At 45.2% G+C, this 18215-nt stretch overlaps 2 protein-coding genes across 2 annotated transcripts in view; both read left to right on the top strand.

The window, feature by feature from the left end:
- The window catches only part of TRAF6 (TNF receptor associated factor 6), a 333270-nt gene that overhangs the window by 118958 nt on the left and 196097 nt on the right, over positions 1–18215 (top strand). The gene's annotated exons all lie outside the window — the stretch shown is intronic.
- The window catches only part of RAG2 (recombination activating 2), a 167257-nt gene that overhangs the window by 118948 nt on the left and 30094 nt on the right, over positions 1–18215 (top strand). The window lies entirely within an intron of this gene.

Genomic DNA, 18215 nt, shown 5'->3' with positions numbered 1-18215 from the left:
CTTGTTAGTTATTTCAGCAGAATAGAATATCAGCCCTGACAATATTTAGCAATCTTTCATTTAGACTTCCATGTACTATAGAAAACAATGAGGTTGATATCCAACGTGATTTAACCGGCAAGAAATTGCTTCTGGCTGGTTAAAACACTTGTTCAGAGATAAGAAGTTTTAGCAGTACTTAACTGGTTAACACTGCTGAAAATAACCAGTTAGTGCCAAACTGAAAACCAGCCCTTTTGGGGGCTTTCCACGGGTGGAGTCAGCACTTGGCAGGTTAAGTACCGATATTCAGGACTTTACTGGCTAAGGTAACTGCATAAGCAGGCTCCCTCTCCCCTCCTGGTACCTCTTAAAATCTTCATCGGTCACGAGCAGCATCTCTTGTCCTCTGCTCATGCCTGCCTCGTCTTTCCTGTGATGTCACTTCCTGTTCATGTGGACCAGGAAGTTGAGGACAGCAGGAGCAGCGGGTAAGAGATGCTGCTCGCAGTCAGCGAAGATTTGACAAGAAACAGGGGAGGAAGGACAGAGGGAAGGTTGCATCTAGGGGCACAGAGTGCGGTGATGCCAGGCACCTCCAGCCCAGGAGCCAACTTCCCTCACTGTGCCACCAACTGCATAAAAATGACCACATGAAAGTCAGTTCTATCTTTACATAGTGGATCGTCTTCATCTCTCCTGCCTCAGTTTAGATACTCCCTGGGACACCATTTTCTCTAGTCACTTGGGGTTCTTTCCTAATTGCTTGAGATAAACTGTTACTGTGGTAAGATGAGAAAGAGCCCGAACAGCAGAAGCAGATCTGGTGAAATTTCTAAGCCAAATGGTGGATGCACGCAGGGATGAACTGCTCCGGTACTTCGAGTGCCAGGTCTGGTTTCAGGGCAGATCTGCATGAGATAGTTACGTCTTCTGTGAACCAGGTTAATTCACGGATCTTAGCCCTCAAAGTCCTGACCTCTTGTACAGAGCTGATTCTGCATCACCTCCTCTTTTTCCTCTCCTTATATACCTCCCAGAGAACTCCGTTCCTCAGATGAGTTCCTTTTATCAGTATCCGTCTCCTCCATTGCCGATTCCATATGTTGTTCCTTTCATCTCGCTGCCTCTAATGCCTGGAATAAACCACCTGAGCCTGCCCGTCACGCCCCCTTCCCTTGTTCAATGGTAGGCTGAAAACCCACCTTTGCAAAATCGCCTTCATCTCATAACCCTACTCCAACAGAGTCAACCATTTGCTCTAATTGTAACCCCTACCCCGGCATCCTGTTTGTCTGTCTTGATTGTTTAGATCAGTGGTTCCCAACCCTGTCCTGGAGGACCACCAGGCCAATCGGGTTTTCAGGCTAGCCCTAATGAATATGCATGAGAGAGATTTGCATATAATAGAAGTGACAGTCATGCAAATCTGCTCCATGCATATTCATTAGGGCTATCCTGAAAACCCGATTGGCTTGGTGGTCCTCCAGGACAGGATTGGGAACCACTGGTTTAGATTGTAAGCTCATTCGAGCAGGGACTGTCTCCCTCGTGCTGTGTGTGCCTGGTAGTGCTGTAGAAATACAAGGGTAAATCAAAAAGTACAGTTAAAATGCATTTAACAACTTTAATAGAAGTAACTGTGAGCAATTGAACATATCACTTTTCCACATAGTCCCCATGCAAGACGACGCATTTGTTGGATCGTTCAACTTGCTTCTTCATTCCTGAAGAGAGGTTTTTCCCGAAGCCAGGTGGGCACCGCTTTCTTTCCTTCATCATGCTTTGTCTTTTGCTTTCTGGGTCGCAGTGATGCACCCTTGTCTCGTCGCCAGTGACAGTTCTCTCCAGAATACTCGGATCTTCTTCATACCATCTCAGGAAACTGGGAAACACGCTGTTGCTTGGGCAGATCAGTTAACTGTTTGGGAACCCATCATGCGCAGACTTAGACTTTCCTGTATCCCAAGTCATCACGCATGATGGCAAACGCAGATCCCTAGCCGATATCCGAATGTGCAGCCAATTGAGACACCGTTATCCATCGGTCTTCTCTAATCAAGGCCTCCGCCCCCGTCAATGTGCTCTTGTGTTTATGAGCGACCAGAAGGACCTTCGTCGGTTACGCCTGTTCTTCCCGCTTTAAACCTTTTTACCCACTCGTAAACCTCTCGCTGATTCATGGCTCCGTGTCCATACTGAATCAATAACCGAGGGTGAATTTCCACAAGTTTCACTCCCTCTTCCCAAAGAGAGCGCACTACTGCATATTCTTCTGCGATGGTGCCATCTTGCAACGTAGAGTCTGTTCCAGATATTGCATAATTTAACAATTACCTTTAATTTTCGGCCTTGCAATTAATAGTAGCAGTAGTGGAATTTAGCAGAAAAAGCGAATGCAGAGTCTCGCAGGCCTGTCACAGATCAAGATATCCGCAATGAATATGCACGGCATTAATTTGCATGTATTGGAGAATCAGTATGTGCAAATGTTATCCCATGCATGCTTGCCAGGACAGGATAGGGAAGCCCTGGGGAGCTTCATATCAAACAGCGTCATTCAAACACCTCTTTAGAAAGTGGTTTGAGAGGCTGCATTTTTTTTTAAAGCCGCGTGCATCAAGTTACATCTTTAGCGTGCAGAGATTCATCAAGAAGTAACAGTGTATTGGAACTCATTTCCCAGTTCCCGCAGTGCAGTGTGCAGGGTGGTCAGGTATTAAGGGCAGGTGTACTGCTTTCAAACCCCCCCACCCACCCTCTACCCCCAACATCTACAGCCATTCACTGTGCGTGCTGCGCTCTTCATATGCTCTCTGCTTCTCTTTCTTTATTCTGCTGCCGCCAATAGTCTCAATTGTGCTTTGATTTCTTAATGTCTTATTTACAGCAGCCCTCCCTCCCTCCCGTTTTCGACTGCCACTGTGCACCTCTGTACCTTTATCCCTCAGGCGTCAGAGAACCCCACAGACTCCCTTCTCCTCTCAAATTAGCTTTCTTGCTTCCAGATTCTTTCATGGACTTGCGACAGTCTGCTTGATTAGCTTTGTCTGTATATTTTTCTCGGCATAATCTGCCCCCTCCTTCCATTCCCTTTGTTCTTTCATCTCCTGTGCTCTCGGAACATCATCTCCTGTGTTCTCCTCATTCATTCGCATGAAAACTCACTAAGTTACCCTTTGGTTTGAGTGCTGACTAGTATTTTGATCTGCTGACATATTGAGATCAATATTCAGCCCACATGGTCAGGAGTTTTTAAGCTGCTAACAGCAGCAGGTTGAACTGAACCGGAGTATTCCATGTTAAGCCATGTCTGGGTTCTAGCATTAAACATCCAGCTTACAGCGGTCACCTGGATTAGAGAATGACACGGGGACAAATATGTCCCCGTCTCCGCAGAAACTCAATTTCCCCATCCCGTCCCCATATTGTCTATGTACCGTATATACTTGAATATAAGTCGATCCAAATATTAGTTGAGACCCCCATTTTTCCCCCAAAAAGGAAGAAAAATGGTTGACTCGAATATAAGACAGGTGGCTTAATATTCAAATGCCTTGCCCTGCCAGGTTCTGCACCAAGCCTCCTCCCTCCCTCCCCTGTCAGGCTCTGCACCCAGCTCCCTTCCCTCCATCCCCTGTCAGGCTCTGCACCCATCTTCCTTCCCTCCCTCCTCTGTCAGGTTCTGCACCCAGCCCCCTCCCTGCCAGGCACTGCACCCAGTCCCCTCCCTCCCTCCCCTCTCAGGCTCTGCATCCAGCTCCCTTCCCTCCCTCCCCTGCCAGGCACTGCACCCAGCTCCCTTCCCTCCCTCCCCTGCCAGGTACTGCATACAGCCCCCTCCCTCCCCTGTCAGGTTCTGCACCCAGCTCCCTTCCCTCCCTCCCCTGTCAAGCTCTGCACCCAGCCTCCTCCCTCCCTCCCATGACAGGCTCTGCACCCAGCCCCCTCCCTGCCAGGCACTGCACACAGCCCCTTCCCTCCCTCCCCTGTCAGGTTCTGCACCCAGATCCCTTCCCTGCCTCACCTGTCAGGCTCTGCATCCAGCCCCCTCCCTGCTGGGCACTGCACACAGCCCACTTCCCTCCCTCTCTCCCATGCTCTCCACCCTGTCCCCCCTCCCTTTCCTGTCCACACCTCTTCCCTTTTCCCGCACCCTCTTTAACGTTCCCGGCATGAGCAGCAACCCCAACCTGGTGCTCACACCAACATCGGCTCTTCCTCTGACATCACTTCCCGGACCCACACCTAGAAAGTGATAGAGGATGAGCCAACGCTGGCACGGGCAGTAGGTTGGGGTTTCTGCTCGGGCCAGGAACGTTAAAGAGGGACAGGGGAAGCGAAGGGGCACACATGCGCAGCAGGAGGGGGGCGGGGAAAGAGCGGGTGGGGGTGAGGACAGAGAGGAAGGCAGGGGAGTGGTGCCACCATACCCGGGTGCTTCTCACCCTTGCTACGCCACTGTGTGCAGCTCCTCATTCTTGGACAGTCTCCACGAGCTCTTTCACGGTATTTTGCACTTAGAGAGCACTGCCAGGAGATGGAAAGAGTGCAGACTTTCCTAGAAGAGGCATCCCTGAGGATAGCTCCTTGATCTGTAATTTACTCGAGTAGTAAAGCAATAAAGATTTAATCAGGCAGACAGTGCCCACCTCGGGTTGGGAACGTATTTCATTTCTCCTAGGCTGAGATAGCACTCGTTATTAAAAAAAAAAAAAAAAATAAAAAAAGAGAGAGAGAGAGAGAGAAAAGCCAGAGAGAGGGGTAAGTGATCTAATGGTTGTTCAAATGCACACATGACTATTGCAGGACGCTATAGGCTGCCACTATCATGAGCCCAATACCCTGCCATATGCTATAACGAGGAAGTTTAATTTGTCATACAATACCATGTGCATGGACTGTGTGATGTTAACAGATTAAACGAAAACACTATCCGTCTTTTTCTGGGCAGGGATGTTGAGAGACACTGGGGGTGGGGGGGGGAGGCCTTGACGAACTGAGATAATATGCGCCCTTAGTGCATGTACAGAAATAGACCAACACTGCCCCCTTGTGTACAGAAGCTGAAATGCAGTTTTTGCATACCGTGCGGTGTTCATTGCACATGGGTGTTTTGGATACATACATGCAGTGGCAACATGTGATGACATGCTACATGCTGTTAGACATTCTGCAGTGCTTTCTGATAATACCAGTGAGTTCTGTCTGCAGAACTTTACCGAATAGATTGAAATTCATCACAATTACATTACAAAACACATAGGGACCTTTTTGCCATGAGTGCAGGAGTTTCCCATGCATTAAGCCCAGGTTTGATGCATCAGTATTTAGAGCTCTTTTTTGTTAAATATTTTTATTGAACCAAACAACTGAGCTGGCTATAATGCAGGCTTGGTGTTACTGATATCTTTTGAGCATTCCTAAGAAGTGTTGACAGGGCTTTAAGATAAATAGATAGATATTTTGTTTTTTGGAGATCCCACGCTAATTTTTCCATTAGCACATTGAACTTGCAAAGCAATTAGTGCAGAAGTACTTGCTGTCTCCTAAGGCCTAGATTCACTAAGGGCACGGATTGGATCCGTGTCCAGGGGGCTGATTCACGAATTGCCCTCATACAAATGAGGGCAATCGGAATCATGCCCCCAACCGCCTGCCCGGATCGCTCTATAGCGATAGAGCAAAATGTAACTTTTTTTTTTTTACTCTTTTTTGCTTTTTCGCAAGCCTGTGATTTTAACCCGCTTTAAACCTGCGGGTTAAAATCACAGGCTTGCGCAGCAGGGAAGGGCAGGAGAGTCAGGGAGAATCGGGCAGGAGATTCGGGGCAGAGCAGGACGGCAGGAGAATCGCGGCTTGAATTGGGGCAGAGAGCAGGCGATTCGGTGCAGAGCAGTTGGAAGCGACGTGAATGACGGGTCCCCAGCAGTCACTTGTTTGCCAATCAGCCAGCCCAGTCGGTGTTTTTTTTTTTTTTTTGGGGGGGGGTTTAGTGAACTATTCTCTCTTCCTCTCTCTAAGAGATGCCACGCCTTCTTAAATTCAGACACAGTCTCTGTCTCCACCATTTCTTCCGGGAGATCGTTCCACACATCTACCACCCTTTCTGTAAAAAAAGTATTTCCTCAAGTTACTCCTGAGCCTATCACCTCTTAACGTCGACCTATGCCCTCTCATTCAAGAGCTTCCTTTCAAATGAAAAAGACTCGACTCATGCACCTTTATATTATGTAGGTATTTAAGCGTCTCTATCGTATCTCCCCTCTCCCGCCTTTCCTCCAAAGTATACAGATTGAGATCTTTAAGTCACGAAGACCACACACCATTTTAGTAGCCTTCCTCTGGACCGACTCCATCCTTTTTAGATCTTTTTGAAGGTGCAGCCTCCAGAATTGTACACAATATTCCCAAATGAGGTCTCACCAGAGTCTTATACAGTCTCATATGATTCTTTTAAACTGATCTCAGAAGAGATTTTTCTTTTCTTTCAGGAAAGGCAGCCTATAAAAGTAAATATGAAATGAAAATATTAACTGACGGGTTCATTTCAAACCATCTGCTTTTCGCACAAATGGCAGAGATGGTGTTTTGTGGCTGCATGGCTATTTAATGCCTGAGGAATGTGTATTTGTCAGCTGCGAGCTTTTGCTTAGGAACTGGTGCAATAAGATGTGATATAATTAATTAACCTTTAATGTTTATGCTAACTATAGTGGGCAAAGTGATATATGGGCATGAACGCCAGGTTCTATATGACCAAGAATAATTAAAAGCGTTTGGCTTCCATCCTAGGCTATTGTGCATCTGGTTTTGTTTTTTTATAATCATTTACGTATATTCTGGGAAGCAGCCAAATGGCTGGGGGTTACGGGAAACCCTGGACCTTTTGAGATGATATCTTATTTAAAAGTACTGGCACCCCGCAGCGGAGCCCTGCTCTCCCCTCCCCAGTCACGTAAGGAGAACACACCAGGAAGGATGGTTTTGGGGGCTAGATTCACTAAGCTAACCGATCGTGTCCCGACCGGTTTGCGAGCGTTCCCTGACCCCCCCAACCCGATTCACTAACATTCTGGCCAATCAATCTCCCACCTGATCCGATCCACCCATGCAAATGAGGGGAAATGGCATGCATAAGTAGGAAGGCAGCGATTCACTATACAGAAGAAGGAACATCGTTTGGGCTTGCCGATCCAAGATGAAGCGAGTGCTGAGGACCAGCCGCTTACTGTCCCTGCCGACTCTCCTGTTCTCTGACGCCCTGAAATCCCAGTAAATCCCCCATATATTCTGCAAAAAGTGTAGTACCGTGCGAACCCGTGATTTTAGCCCGTGGGTTAAAAGCGTGTTCTGTTCCATAATCTGGCTGCACCTAGGCCAAATTGAAATGATTCCTTATTAATGTCCACTCGTAGGGCCAGCTAAAATGCAGCCACCGCTCCCCCTTTGACCTCACTTGTGCTAAGAGCTAGCGCATGCGCAAATCGCATCTACAACCAACAAGGATGATCTGCGCATGCGTCTCGATCGCTCTACAGCGATCCGTGGGCTCGCTTTAGGGCGTGCGTCCAATCACCTCATTTGTATGCTGAAGCTGTTGTGAATCGGTCCCTCGGCATGACTCGGCCACGGTGAGTTTAGTGAATCTAGGCCTTTGTTCTTCCAGGTGGAAAAGGTTAACATTTCTCTGAAGACCAATCGCCAGAAGAGAACTCTGTTATTGCTGCAGACCAGGGGAAGCCAGCAGAAAGAATGGGATTCCTCTCACCTCCTGAAAATACAGGAGTGGAAAATGCAGGTGCAGGGAGTTTCTTTAGTTCTTGGCAAAGAGCATTAACATGAAATATTAAGCATTAAATATTCCCTTTAAATATTAGGAAAGAGGAAAAATCTAGTCAGTTGAAAGTTCTTCTGAAGGCCTTCTTTTCTGTTGTGTTTTCTTCTTAATATGGGTTGTGAATGAGTTTAGGGCCCCGATTCACTAAAGTCAGCGATCGTCACTAAACCTGTTTTCACAGGTTTAGCAGCCCACCCAATTCACGAAACGGCCCACCGCGTGTTTTTTCCCCCTCGATCGCCCATTTTCCGATCCGGCCATACATATTAGTAAAGCCCCCACGCAAAATAGCCAAGCGGTTGATTCACTTACATTGCTTGGCTATTTTGCGTCGGGTTTTCCGATCCTAAAAACCCGACTGTCGATAACTGTGTCGCCACCAAATTATAAGGAAAACCAAGTTGTTTTTTTAAACATCTAACCCATATATAAACTTGCATAGAAAAAAATGTTGGGCTACTCAGATGATAACAATTTATCTTACATCAAATATTTAACCAATGTTTAATGTCATTATGATTTGTTTAATTTGAACTCTTTTCACCACTATCCTATACAATATCTATTGTCAGAAATGTACATGTATAATCACCATTTCTTTCTCTTTTCAAAATGTATAGCCTACTCAATTGTTTTTGGGTTTAATTTTGATAATTATTATTATTTTCCAAAGGGGCAGGGCATATCATAACTTAGATGTCAGATCTTAGGGGTGTCCAACCTGCGGCCCCGTGAAGTATTTTGTGCGGCCCCGGTTGAGGGCGATGCAGTGTTTTCCTCTGCTGCCCCCGGGTGTTTACCGTCTTGCCGGCTCCCTCCTCTGTCTTGCTGCAGCGTTTTTGCGGCCCCAGAACCATTTTTTTCAGCCAATGCGGCCCAGGGAAGCCAAAAGGTTGGACACCCCTGATCTATACCAATACAGCAAAGAGTCCAGTTCAAAATTCTTTCCATAATTCATCAAACTTTGTACCAAGTCTCTCCTACTGTTTTCCAAGAGTTGTTTTTTTTTTTTAATTTATCATCCTAAAAGAAGTCTGAGATCAGAAAATAGTATGAAATTATGTTTGGAAGGTACTAATGTTAATCTCCCACATTAAGGGCTCCTTTTACGAAGGTGCACTTGCGTTTTTGGTGCACGCACACGATTATTGCGCGCTAGCTGAAAAACTACCGCCTGCTTAAAAGGAGGCGGTAGCGGCTAGCGTGCGTGGCCCTCTTATACAAAGGTGCGCTAAGAGTTTTAGCGTGTGTTTAGCGCACGCTAAATCAACGCGTGTGCTAACCGCTAACGCGTCCATAGGATATCATGCACGCGTTAGTGTTTAGCACGTGATTAGCGTGCACTAATATTTACCGCGCGCTAAAAAGCATAGCGCACCTTTGTAAAAGAGGAGGTATGTTATCTGTAGCGGGTGTGAAGCTGTGGAATACCCTGCCAGGAATTTTGCGTTTGTGTGCTGCTAGACCAGGGATGTCAAAGTCCCTCCTTGAGGGCCGCAATCAGTTGGGTTTTCAGGATTTCCCCAATGAATATGCATGAGATCTATTAGCATACAATGACAGCAGTGCATGCAAATAGATCTCATGCATATTCATATGTCATCCAGGGGTATAAAAGGCAAGGCAGATGAAACGCCACAGGATACCAGGTCCAACCAGCCTGGTTTCGGGAACCCGTCCCTTCCTCAGGAACCCGTAATTCAAAAATCAATAATGTAATCTAAGTCAGCTGGAAGGAGGGAGGAGCTACACTTTGAAGCTAAGTCTCCTTTTTCATTCTTCGTTCCAGGACTGGGAGTTGGCTGGGGGGTTCCCAGAGTGGTAGCTATGATTGAATTCACTTATGTTCACTGTTCACTTTATTTATGGTGGTTGTGCTATTTTGATTTAAAGCACACTTAGGTACCCGATGATGGCGTGCAGGTGGGGGCTTGGTTGCCTCCACCTTGATGTGTGAAGCGTTGGAGGATTTCTCCCGTCGCTGTCCCCTCACACTGAGGGTACCTTATTTCACTAAATTTATAAAGGTATTTATTCATTAATGTTATTACTACAGAGTTGTCTTCGACACTGCTGAACCACTCTGGGAATCCTTGGACCATTTTTGCCTTATTGTTGGCCACACATGTATTACACACAGAAAATATCTGTCCCATAAAAAAAAAATTTTTAATCCCCCACCACCGGCCCTTATCCATGACCCCCAACAAACACAGCGACCCACAAATGGCAGAAAAGATGCCTACTCCCTCCTACCATGAAGAACCTCCCCCACTACTCTCCCGCTGTTGAAAAATCGGCCAGAGAATCGGCCAACAGCGATTGAGTTGCTATTGTTAGTGAATCGAGCCCTAGCTTCTTTCCTAGTTTAGCACTACAATATAGAGAGGGCTTTTGATTTTAGATGTTAGCCTATCAGTATAAATAAAATAAGTTATTGATGGATAAGCTTCAGGAATTTTTAAAAAACCTTTCCGATATTACTCTCTCATCCCTTCCTTTGCTTGTTGTAGATCTTCCACTCGGTTTTGTGCCTTTTCGATTAAACAGTCCTCCTGCATTCCGGGTGGGCTGTATATAAGATTTTCAAAGAAATAAATACATGAGTTTTATTTGTTGGTTTAGTGGGGAATTCATCAGTGGGCTTGGAAAGTAGGCTGCGTTCATTCTTGTTTGAACAGGGATTACTTGCATGGAAAGGAAGAGGCAGGATTCTGGAAACCGTGGAAAAGGCTCCTACATGGTTTTGCTGTAATCAACGGGAAGCGGTTCTAAGTCATTCCCTGGTCCAGTGGGGGAGTCTGAGGCCCACATTGCTTCACACCTGCTCTTTCTGCCCTCCACGCTCCTGTAACACTAGGTGACACCTCAAACTGACAAGACCTTCAGGTTTACCAAACACACACACGAACCCGTCACCACGTTTGCAAATGTCTCTTAAAAGGACAGGCAACCTTCTGCCACCTGGGGTAGCATTTCAGCTGTTGTACACTGGAGATGCTGACTAGCCAATCAGCAAGAAGACACACTCTCCAAAAGAGACCGCTCATCACACATACAGCACCTCACGCCCACCTGTGCCAACCGTCAGTGAGCCACAGCAAAGGTGAGAGTGGTGGGAATGCCCCCCCTTATCGCCAGCCTTCATCTCTGTGGTGCGGGCTGTGATCTTCTGAGGCTGACACACAATTCGGATGATGGCTTTCCTTGCCTTTTATGTGTTATCTGAATACTCTTACGAGACAAAATGTTACCACCTGCTAATGCAAAGCTTGGCAAGCATAAAAATTATCCTCCACCCCCCTCCCCCCAGCTACCCTAGGGGAATGCACGCTGGAAGGAAGAAGGGATGCACTTTGGCCATCTACTGTGCTTCCTTATGGTCCCTTCCACCCTACTCACTCATTTTAATTTATAAACTCTTTGGGAAAGGCATTGTCCAAATCTCTCAGTCCTGTCTCTGCTGTTCTTCACTTCTACGTTCACCTCTGTGTTGTTTCCAGGGTCAGACTTCCCTGTGGTCTTCTCGTTTCCTCTGGCTGTTGCCACCGATGTACAGTATCACCTAATCCTGCAGCGTTAGGTGCCATTGACTCGTGTTCGAGTCCTAGAGACTTGATGAATTAGAGATCTAAAAAGAAATCGGTTTTGCAATCCTACAGTACCAGCTCAAAATAAATATTAACCTGTACCTTTGCCAATCAAGTGGTGTTGGAAGCTGAGGGAAGCGACGGATTTCTTATCAAAATTAGCTTGGCTAAGGAAGTGGGAAAGTTAGGAAAGGAGCATTTAAGATGACACGAAATGCCAAACAGATACGTGGGAGTGCTGAAAGGTTCTCAGCCCAACCAAGCAACTTCCTAAATTCTGAGTGTTATTTTGCCACTGTAATGGAAAAGAGTTATTTTGTTAAGTGCCAATTTGCAGAAACAAAATTCAAGGTTTTTGACATTGTTTCAGATCATTGATTGAACCAAAGCCACGTCATTCTCTTCTTGAGTGGGCTGAGATCTTTTCATCACCTTCCCCCCCCCCCCACACACACACACACAACACACTCAGTGTGAAGAGTTTCAGTCTCTGGTAACAAACTGTGATGTCATAATGCCTCATTCCACCAATAAGAGCCAACCTCATCAGTGATGTCACAATGGCTTGATTGTCCTATATGAGAGGGTGCTGAAAAGTTCTCAGCTCAACCAACCAACTTCCTAAACGCTGACTATTATTTTGCCACTGTAGCCGAAAAGAGTATTATCTTATTTCGTTAAGAGCCAATTTGCAGAAACAAAATTCTAGGTTTTTGACATTGCTTCATATCAATTGATTGAACCATATCCATGTCATTCTCTTCTTGGTTGGGCTGACAACTTTCCAGCACCCCTTCATATACCCATGGAATATTTTCCTTCCACCCCCCCCCCCAAAAAAAAAAAAAAAAAAAATGAGACAGGAGCAAGTACTGTTTGCCTTTTGTTTCTGCTCTTCTCCAGACACTGGAGAGGGGGGGGGGGGAGGGAGGAACATCCAAGGTTAGAAAAGAATTAATTTGGTCATGGGACAGAGAGGAGTGAATCAGCACTTGGTGGCATGTTATAGTACAGAAAGTGGGCTATACTTAATAACCCTCGCTGATGTAACCCCCTGCTTCGGAATGCCCACTGGTTATTAATCAGTGAAAGAATTTCTTATAAATGCATTCCAAATCACCTCAATTCATTGATAAATCTCTTATTCCATACGAGCCATCCCAGATTCTTAGATCGTCCGATCGTAAATCGCTTTCAGTCCCTTCCCTTCAAATAATAGGAACAAAACGGCATGACATTTTTTTCAGCGGTGGCCCCACAACTTTGGAATACTCTCCCAGCCCCCTTAAGAGCAACCTTTCAAGGGCCTACTTAAGAGCCATCTAGTCAAAGAAGCTTTCAACATTTGGGTTTTCCCTCTTACCATTCTTCAAAATCCCCTAAAGAAACAAATAGCAATGGTCCCTTTCCTCTTGTTTGTGTCATATTCGGCACTCTTTCCTTTATAACTTGTCGTTCCAACCCAGCTTCCTTTTTGTTTCATGTTTGTCTGTCAAAGTTGTCAACTATTAGTACGCCATTTATTTGATGTTCCTTATAAATTCTGTTAATTGTCCTGTTATTGGCGTTACTTTTATTTTGTCTTGTTTCTGCTTTGTTTTCCCCATTTTATTTTCATTTCATTCAGAAATTGGATAAGCGACTGAATCATATTTTAATAAAAACTTGAAACTTGTAGCTTTTCAGGTGAGTGCAAACAAAATCCCCATAGTTTGCAGGGCTGGATTAAGCACCCTGGACAAATGTTCAGTCCCCACTCCCACAAATACATTTTTGTACTTCTAAAGCTGCCCCCCATATGTTGATGCTCATCGTCACCCCCAAGACTAGCACCTGCCAGAACAACCCTGTAAAAATGCTAATTGGACATCATGGTGTCAACATTCAACAAGGTTTAATGGGGTAGAGATTCTTCCCCTGTTCAACCTAACTATCCAGACATTTAACCAGGGTGCCACTCTCTGGTTATAATGCCAAGCGGTCTAGGAACAAAACTGGGGCGGACCTGGAAGTTATCTGGTTCAATGCCAATGCTCAATATCTAAATGGCCAACTGGACCACATCAATAGAAGTCCTACCTTACCCAGACAGTTATCTGGTACCCCAGCAGTAAACATCAGCTGTGACTTGATAACTTCTGGTGGCACCAGACACAATACAATACAATCTTTATTTGTATACCGCCAATACCACTTTGAAGTCCAATAAAATATCGAACATTAGGTGCTTGGAACTTCCCTATCTGTCCAGCAGGCTAACTAAAGCACCTGTAAAAACAATTACTTACATACTAACGATATAGCAAAGGAGGTAAACAAGGCCAATACAGTATTCCCCTGAAATTCGTGAGGGTTACGTTCCTGGAGCAGCCGTGAATTTTGAAAACCCGTAAATATCGTACTGTATTGGATGCGGGGATTGGAGGCAAGAGAGGGCTGCAAAACAGTGCTGGGGGGGGGGGGGGGGTTGGCATTTCTCACTTCCTCATCTGCTAGCAAACGCCGACCTCTCAAAAACCGAGCCGGAAAGAATTTTGGCACATTTTCCGGTCTGCCATCGGCATGTTAGTCTGTGTCTCCTGTAAGCCCCGAGACTTTCTCTGGAGTCGTCGTGGTTCAAAAACACGCACGGGAAAAACCTGCGAATGACTGAGTCCGCGAAGTCGGAACCGCAAATTCACGGGGGTATACTGTATATTCATCATCAGAACCCCCAGAAGGGTTAAAACGAAAAACAAAGTAGCAAAATTAATCCAAAACAAAACAATTACAGCTAAATAAAATACAACCCTGGTAGATTAAACTATCCGCCTTTTCAACGGTACAGTTCTATGTCTCTAAAGAAGCCGAGATCTTTTTTTCCAACGGCTGAGAGCTGGATGTCAGCCGAGGATAAGGTGTAAAAGTGATAGGGGTCAGCACTGAATTTTCTGATCTACTTCAGCCAGCAGTGGTCACTGTTTAAAAACATGCTGACCACTGCCAACTGAATACTGAACAGCATACTTTTAAATATTAACCCTTTCAGGACCATAAGGATCGTAGGCCAATTTTTGTGGTTTTGACGACATTTTTATGGTAAAAAGGGCTTGCAGATGCCAAAAAATTGATTTTTTTTGTGAAATATCATTATTTTTATTTAAAAAAAATCACACTTCTGGCTTATGGACAGTGTGGCAAGTGAATCTTCTCGTCAATCTGGCAACGACGCTAATGAATGAATGTCGGAACCAGTTTGTTTACATAAAGGCAGTATCCTATGGAATCCGTACATATCAAATTTAGAACTGTAGACTATCCCAATCAAAATTGATAGGATTTTAAAGTTATGGGACAAATATGTCCCTTGGTCCTGAAAGGGTTAAGGGCGTCTTTTACTAAGGCCCGCTAAATGCTAATGCATCCATAGAATGGGCACGTTAGCATTTAGACCCCCTAAATGTTTCTTTAGCACATCAATAAATAGAAAATTAGGGACATTTCGAGGCACACCCCTTCGTGTGCATCTCTAGATAAGTTGATTGGTTTTCTTTTGATTTTGAATGTTGATGGGAACTTATCTTTTGACACGATCATGGGAATAAGTGATATTGATTTTTCATAGTCGAACACTTGAAGTTTCCTGTTCACACAGCACCTTTGAAAATTATAGACAGTTTTGGGTGAATATAGATGATGTGTTGGGTTTACACCAAAATACCATAAAGAAAAAAACAAAGCCAATCTCAAGTGTCTGCAGTCAGACCTCAGAACAAATCTTGAGGGCAAACTTCAATGCGGACTATCATTGATCGTTTAGATCTCAGTTTTGGTCTGAATTTTTTTTTATAATTTTATAGTTTTTATCGAGAATTAAATATTCCTATTTGAGAATGGAGTGAATATTTAATTCTCGATTAAAAACTATAAAATTATAAAAAAAAATTCAGACCAAAACTGAGATATAAACGATCAGTCTGCATCGAAGTTTGCCCTCTAGATTTGTCTGACTGCAGACACTTGAGATTGGCTTTCTCAGGATCAAAATGTGTTTGATTTCACTCTTAAACAAAGTTTTTTCTTTATGGTATTTTTGAATTTGATAGACGACATTTGAAAGGTGGTTTTGGGTTAACACCTACAGTGCACTTTAGGTGCACGTAGTCTGTGGGAAATACCCTGGTGGAGACTTTAATTACTATGTGAATAGGTTGTCCCCCAGAAACTGATTATTCACCTCATATAAAATAATATGTGATTGTTACGCTGGATTATACAGTGGCACAACCAGAAATGCATAGGCCCTGCAGGAGCACTCTTGCCGGCCAGGGAAAAAACTGCCGGGTTGTGCACAGGGATCAGACCATATAGTGGCTCATTGCGCAATAATTAACGGCCGCCAGACGGAAATGCGTTGCCTTCCAACCAGTCCTTAAAGGGTACTGCACCCTTGGCTGCAACCTCTGCTATGAAATTTGCTGTCTAACACTATATATCAGTTTTAGCTTATTACTCAACAAATGGGGCTTAACAGGGTCTGACCTTTTACCCTGGTATTTCAAAGCACCTGCGGTCTCTCTCTCTTTTTTTATCTAGCGCTGACTCACTGCACAAATCACTACAGAAGAAAGGGGGAAAATAGTATATTACGTTGTATAATGGGGGGGAAAAACTAGAACGCCAACATTGGGCTAGATTCACCGATCAGTTTGTGACCCCCTCTTCGACCCGATTGTACTCCGGCCCAATTCACTTACCTCTCCTCCGATCAGATTCGTGCATGCAAATGAGGGGAACGTCATACGAAGGAGGCAGGGACACGGTTCCCTACAGAAATCTTGCAAACCGACTGGGCTTGGCCGATCAACACAAGAAGCGACGGCTGAGGACCAGTCGCTGAGGTCCTTTCCGACTGCCCTGCCGTCTGCCGCCCTGCTTCTCTGCCCCCAATCTGCTTCCGTCTCAGTCCCGATCTCCTGCCGTCTCCTGCCTGCCCCCATCTTGTACTCTGCCACCAAATCTCTCCTGCCTGCCGCCCCGCTCTTGCCCTGAATCTCTGCCGCCGCCCCCCACACTGCGAGCCCGTGGTTTTAACCCGCGGGTTTAAAGCGGGTTAAAACCACGGGCTTGCTGGGCTAGTAAATGTATAAAATAAAAGTTGTGGCTTTAGATGGCTCTTAGACGCATGCGCAGACCATCCGATCGCCCTCATTTGAATTTTTTTTCGTTTTGTAAATTCGTCGGGCCTGCACGGATCGGGCACGCAAAGGAGGTTAGTGAATCTAGCCCATTGATTTTCTTGTTTCTTATTTGCTGGCGCTGAAGCTCTGGCTTTAAGAAAATAGGATTATTCCTGCCAACAAGCTTCCTCGGACTTCGACGTTTCATTCTAACCACAGCAGATGCGACACCTGCCTTTACTATGACAAGAAGGGCCAATCCTTCACTGTACACAGTGTAATGCAGAGCTTCGGCCTTTGCTTTCTTTTATCATTTCCATTTGACTGCAATTTAGCAGAGAAAGTATTGCCTCTGCGGGTCAGACCAGGGGTCCATCGCGCCCAGCAGCCCGCTCCCGCGGAGGCCCTCGAGGTCATTGACCTGTAAGTTCCCACCACCTGAATTGTTTATGCCCTAATCCTGAAGTACCCTGTATAGTAACCCTCTATCTATACCCTGTAATCCCTTTCTCCTTCAAGAAGTCATCCAAGCCCTTTTTGAAACCCATTATTGTCCTCTGCCCTATCACCTCTCCTGGAAGCGCATTCCAGGTGTCCACCACCCTCTGAGTGAAGAAGTTCTTCCGAGCATTCGTCTTGAATCTGTCTCCTTTCAGTTTTTCTGAATGCCCTCTTGTTTTTGATGTCCCCGATAGCCTGAAGAATCTGTCCCTCTCCAACCAAACTACAGCTTCCTGCCCTCCATCAAAATTAAGATGATTTGGCGTGACCTGAGGTCCCTCCTCCATCTAGATTCTTTAGGAAACAGAGACCATGATCCTGAAAGGATATCTCATCTAATAACCAGTTTTGTGAATAACTTCCAGATCGGTGTCTCAAACTTTTTTTTAGCTCCGGCACACTAAATGGAGAAAATGTTTTTCACAGCACATTATAACTGAAATTATAAAATTTCAAAACAAAAAATTAAATTTGAGAGTTATTTATTTAAAGTTCTTTAAGTTATGTTTGGGTAATTTAAACATGGTGAAACTAAAGTGGATAGAATAGAATTAGAACATGAGTCCAGTGTCACCTGCGTACGTTCCAGTTGAGCAGGAACTTGTCCAACTTTGTCTTGAATCCCTGGAGGGTGTTTTCCCCTATAACAGACTCCAGAAGAGCGTTCCCATTTTCCACCACTCTCTGGGTGAAGAAGAACTTCCTTACGTTTGTACGGAATCTGTCCCCTTTCAACTTTAGAGAGTGCTAATCAATGCGATGGATGTGCTTGTTTTTGAGTGCAAATTCAAAATGTGGCTCGATAGTCAACAAGCAAACACGCATTGCGTTTTTTTTCTTTTCAATTTAATTCCTATCAGAGCCTTTAAAACCCTTGCCTACATTTCAGGTGCCTAAGGTTTCACATAGGCGCCACTAGCCACGATTCTGTAAACGGTGTCTACGTGTGACTGACACCCAGCCGGCGCCATTTTTCTAGGCACCGTTTATAGAATCCGGCCCCTACTATTTTCAGGTAAGCACCTAGTCCAAAGTGCCTACCAGAAGGTGAACGTGGTTAGGGGCAAATGATGGTCGCTTGGCTGTTTTGAACTTAGGCCCTGGTTTTTAGGCCAAGAAAACCCTGGCATAAATGTGTTGCGTCTA

The sequence above is a fragment of the Geotrypetes seraphini genome, chromosome 19 (assembly GCF_902459505.1).
Source record: "Geotrypetes seraphini chromosome 19, aGeoSer1.1, whole genome shotgun sequence".
Lineage (NCBI taxonomy): Eukaryota > Metazoa > Chordata > Amphibia > Gymnophiona > Dermophiidae > Geotrypetes > Geotrypetes seraphini.
Note: the sequence above shows the minus strand (reverse complement) of the source record. Positions and strands in the feature narration are given on the sequence as shown.